General features: G+C 43.7%; 1 pseudogene; it reads left to right on the forward strand.

Moving 5' to 3' along the window:
• The first annotated feature begins 755 nt into the window (after positions 1-755).
• LOC125154661 (60S ribosomal protein L15-like) lies at positions 756-1,503 on the forward strand (annotated as a pseudogene).
• The last annotated feature ends 4,194 nt before the right edge of the window (positions 1,504-5,697 follow it).

Genomic DNA, 5,697 nt, shown 5'->3' on the forward strand with positions numbered 1-5,697 from the left:
TTCCCATTCCATAGGTTGACTTTTCATGTTGTTGATGGTTCCCTTTACTTTGCAGAACATTTTTAGTGTGATGTAGTCTATTTTTGCTTTCCTCGCCTTTGCTTTTGGTATCTTACATCCGCTTTTGATTCTTGCACCAGGTCAAACTAAGCCAAGAGCTGGTCTGTCCTTCGGCACAGAGGTTCTTGCTTCTCTAAGACCTATTGGCTCTGGTTTCTTCCGTGGGGTGTTGTCCAGGTTTCATTAGTATTTGTTTAGAGGTTATTTTTAGCTGGCTGGACCAGTTTTGAGGTAAATCTTTTGGGTACTTGCCTGGCATTATTTTTTTAAAACTGATCATGACTATTTTAAACTGAGTATAAGTTCTAAGGCAGAAACATTTCCTTTTTAAGGCGCTGTTTCTCTGGCAGTTATAAAGACTAATCCAAAAGATTAGCAAAAATAGCCACTTGTTAAATAGCTTGAATCTGGGAAATGCAGGCGCTTCTGTTCAATGAACCTTTCTGGGGTAAGAGAAGGAAAGAAGAAAAATCAAGGATTACTCTGGACATCCATGGATAGTGGTCTTTACTGTAACCAAGATTTCTTTAAACAAATAAACAAACAAACAAAAAGCTTACCTTTGTCAACGATAAACAGCATATACCTGATCCCAAAATACATCACCAAAATTTAAGTTAAAGCAGTAGTCTGCTGGGGAGAAAAGCTCTTTCCTTTCCATCCGGTGCTAGTCATGAGCTCAAAGGTAAGCCAGGATGGGTGCCTACAGGTACATCCAGGACTATGGAGGAAGCAGCAGTCTGATGTAATGTGTGCTTTTTTTTTTTTAATTTTTAATGTTTTATTTATTTTTGAGAGAGAAAGCACAAGGGGGGGAGGGACAGAGAGAGAAGGTGCAGAAGGTCTGAAGCGGGCTCTGCCCTGAGAGCAGCATGCCCGATGTGGGGCTCGAACTCATGAACTTCAAGATCAGGACCTGAGCTGAAGTCGGATGCTCACCCAACTGAGCCACCCCAGCACCCCGTGATACAATGTTGGCAGCTCTCTGCGCTCCACAGGACCCCCCCTCCGCCCAACCCAGCATGCAGACTGGGGTACAAGGCCAACCAAGCTTATGTCACGTGTCGGATTTGTGTGCAATGTGGTGGCCGCAAACGCCCAGTGCCGAAGGGTGTCGCCTACGGCAAGCCCGCCCATCATGTCCACCGTGGTGTCAACCAGCTAGAGTCGCAGAGGAGAGAGCTGGACACCACTGTCGGGGCTCTGGCAGTCTTGAATTCCTGCTGGGTTGGCTAAGATTCCACGTACAAATTCTCCTGAGGTTATTCCCGTTGATCCATTCCATAAAGCTACCGGAAGAAACCCTGACGCCCAGTGGATCACCAAACCAGCGCACAAGCACAGGGAGACCGAGGGCTGACATCCACAGGGCGGAACACGGTCACAAGTCCCAACACACCTTGGTGCTTCTCGCCAGGGACATATAATTACCGTTACCCATAATGTAAGTACTGTTTGTAAAATTCTCACCTAATAAACAACTTTGGGCAGTCATGTCTGCTGAGAAGTGTTCTTTAATTTGTTTGTTAAAATGAGTTGTCTGCTGGGGCGCCCGGGTGGCTCAGTCGGTTAAGCGTCCAACTTCGGCTCAGGTCATGATGTCATGGTTTGTGAGTTTGAGCCCCGTGTGGGGCTCTCTGCTGTCAGTACAGAGCCCGCTTCGGATCCTCTGTCTCCCTCTGTCTTTACCACTCCCCAGCTAACGCCATCTCTCTCTCTCTCAAAATGCTGTTTGGCACAACAGGTGTAAAATAAATTCTGTAAAAGTGGGGTGCAGAAGCCGTCCACGCAGATTTGTTGGTGCGTGCATTGAGACCTACAGCTTCCCTGGGTGATGTAACTCTGCCCGTTTACTCTCAGATGGCTGTTTTTAGGGGCGTGGTAAGAACAAGCATGTTACACTGGATTTTGCTTGGACGTGTGAAGAATATCCCCATCTTTCATCGCAATCATGTGCAGAATAATAAAGCCACCTAGGTAGGGCCCACAGTTTTAGGCCGAATCCTATATTCCGTGTATGTAACGGCTGCTTCTGAGAAAATGCCACCATTTTTAGGAGAATTGAATAAACCTGTTGCAAGAGGGTTCTCTTACAAATGAAAATAAATCCTGCTTAACCTAAGCAAAAAAAAAAAAAAAAAAAAAAAAAGAAAAAAGGGAGGGAGGGAGGGAGGAAGGAAGGAAGGAAGGAAGGAGGGAGTCTGCTCAACTCTTTCGGGTCAACCCGTACATCCCTGGTTTATCTCAGTGGGTTTCATTGGTTTCTGCATCTTTGGGAATCAATTGATCCACAGGTCCTCCTTACAGTTTTAGGGGTCCAGGTCTTAGCCTCCCTCAACCCCAGCAGCCACAGGCCCAGAAGCAGACTTTGTCTTCAAAGGGTTGTAGGTGGGGCGCCTGGGTGGCTCAGTAAGTTGAGCCTCCGACTCTTGATTTCAGCTCAGGTCATGATCCCAGGGTTGTGAGACTGAGCCCCGCGTCGGGCTCTGCACTGAGCCTGGAGCGTGCCTGGGATTCTCTCTCTCTCTCTCTCTCTGCTCCCCTCCCCCACTTGTGCTCTCTCTCTCTTATTTTTTTTTAATTTTTTAATGTTTTTTATTTATTTTTGACAGAGAGAGAGAGACAGAGCATGAGCGGGGGAGGGTCAGAGAGAGAGGGAGATACAGAATCCGAAGCAGGCTCCAGGCTCTGAGCCATCAGCACAGAGCCCGACGCGGGGCTTGAACTCACAGACCGCAAGATCATGACCTGAGCCAAAGTCAGACGCTCAACCAACTGAGCCACTCAGGCGCCCCCCTCTCTCTCTTAAAAAAACAAACAAAAACAGAAAAACCCCACAACAACTAATTTTCAGCCTCATACTTGCTAATTCTAAGCGCACATGTGCCCACTTGGGGTGCTGGGAAGGATTATTCTTTAGGGGTAAAGTTCAGATCTGGTTATTGGCATGATCACCAGCATTGGTGGTTAAAGAGAAACTATCATGAGGGGAAGATCCATGGCAAATAGTCAAGGATGAGAATCAGAAGATGTGCAGTGAGTACATTCTGTACAGAAAGATTTAAAAGATGAAAATAGTAAGCTTATGTAGTTGGTCAACCAATGACATCTGAGTGCTTACTGGGGTAAGTGTGTGGGTTCTCACATGAGGCTGCCTGGGCGGGTGGCCCAGCCCCGTCCCTTCGAAGCTATGGCCACCGGTGGTATTGAAGATCGCGGACAACTCGCAAATGGGCTGAAAGAAGGTCCACTGAGTTTATTTGGACAGTAAGTTTGAGGCATGCTGGGAGACCTGAAAACTATCTAAAATGGCACTTGTGTTCTTTAAAAAAAAATTTTTTTTAACGCTTTATTTTTGAGAGAGGGAGAGACAGAGTGCGAGTGGGGGAGGGCAGAGAGAGAGGGAGACACAGAATCGGAAGCGGGCTCCAGGCTCTGAGCTGTCAGCACAGAGCCCAATGTGGGGCTCGAACCCACAAACCATGAGATCATGACCTGAGCCGAAGTCGGAGGCTTAACCAACTGAGCCACCCTGGCGCCCCTAAAAAATGAACCATTGTACAGTAAACAATTCAATGGTAATTTAGCACATCCGTGATGTCGTGCAAACACCACCTCTATCTAGTTCTAAAACGTTTTCATCACCCAAAAGGAAACTCGTACGCACTAAGCAGTTGTTCCCCGTTCCTTCCTCCCTGCTGGCAGCTGCCACTCTGCATTCTTTTTTATGGATTTACTTATCCTGGATATTTCATGTAAATGGAATCATATTATATGTGACCTTTTGTGACTGGCCTCTTTCATCTAGCGTGTTTTCGAGGTTCATCCACACCGTAGCATGTATCACTACTTTTCTCTTTATTACTGACTGGTATTCCTTTGTATGGACATACCGCAATCTGTTTGTCCATTCAGGTGATGTACATTTGGGCTCTTTCCGGACATGAAATTCAATGAATGCACGTGAATTTCACTGAAGTTCCTAGATCTGGAGTTTGTAAATGAATATCCTTTGGGGACTTTTATTCTCCTAGGATTCATTTTTATGCTTGACATTTGGAAAACGTTGTTCTCTTCTTCAACATCAGAAAATAAGGTCACTGTTTCTTTCGTCGACTCCCTAGTATTTTATTCCAAGCCATGCAAAATGTTTGTTTTGTTTGCAACTTTCTCCGACTTCAGTTGCATACACTGTATGTATCAGTGCTTCTCAAGCTAGAATGACCACAAGAGTCACTGGAAATATTTAATAGCCATGCAGATGGCCAGGTCCTATCCCCAGATAGCCCAATTTAGAAAGGCTGGGTGGAATCTGCATCTTTTCATGCCCCAAGGTGGTTTATGGACAAGACTTTGTGAAACAGTGATATGTACAACTGTCCTGAGTTAGCCAATAAAAATATAGCAGATTGGATGATGGAACTTTCTTGACCTATCACGTTGAAAAATATGTTTGAAATAATTCATTAAAGTCCCAAAGAAGCCATCACCATAAAATATATGTTAAGGGGCGCCTGAGTGGCTCAGTTGGTTGAGCCTCTGACTCTTGATTTCGGCTCAGGTCATGATTCCAAGGTCGTGGGATTGAGCCCCACGCTCAGCACGGAACCTGCTGACGATTCTTTTTCTCCCCCTGCCCCTCTCCCTGGTTCATGCGCTCCCCCTCTCTCTCTAAAATAAAAAAAATACATATATATGTGTTAAATGAAAATGAAAGAAATAGTTTAAAAGTTTTGGTGAAAGTAGGATTTGTTAATATAATGGAATCATTATAGAGGGATGCCTAGGTGACTTAGTTGGTTGAACGTCCAACTCTTGATTCAGCTCAGGTCATGATCTCACGGTACATGGGATCGAGCCCGTGGTGGGCTCTCTCAAAATAAATAAGCAAACTTAAAAAAATAATTATAGATTCACAGGGAGTTATAAAAAATTGTATAGGGAGGTCCCCTATACCTTTCATCCTGTTGGGCCCAATGGAAACATCTCATATAGCTATAGTACCACATATAGTATTGTATGTAACATATATATTACACATTTACATATTAAATATTACATTAAATATTTTCATATTTATATGTAATATATATGTCACATATATGTTACATATATACATGTACTAATATGTTATCAAGAAATTGGCATTGATATAATGTATAGAGTCAATTCAGATTTCACCAGTTTTACTCATTTGTGTGTGTGTGTGTGTGTGTGTGTGTGTGCAACTTTATCGCATATGTAGACTCATGTATACCCTGTAACAATTAACACAGAATTGCTTCATCACTGCAAGGGTCTCTTGTGTTATTATTTTTCTAGGCACACCTACCTTTCTCTCTGCCCACAGTCCCTGGCAACCACTAGCCCTAATCTGTTTTCCTAATATAGCATGTAACTTTTTGAGAGTGACTTTTTTCATTTGGCATAATTTCCTGGAGATTTATCTGAGTTGTTGCATTGTATTAATAGTTGATTCTTTTTATTGATGTATAGGGTTCCATGGTATAGATAAACCAAAGATCGTTTAACCATACACCTGTTCAAGGACATTGTGTGGTTTCCAGTTTGAGCTATTACAGATAGAGCTGCTATGAACACCCATGCACAGGTTTTTAAATTAAAAAATTTTTTTTT

This window comes from Prionailurus viverrinus, chromosome E3 (assembly GCF_022837055.1).
Source record: "Prionailurus viverrinus isolate Anna chromosome E3, UM_Priviv_1.0, whole genome shotgun sequence".
NCBI classification, from domain to species: Eukaryota; Metazoa; Chordata; class Mammalia; order Carnivora; family Felidae; genus Prionailurus; species Prionailurus viverrinus.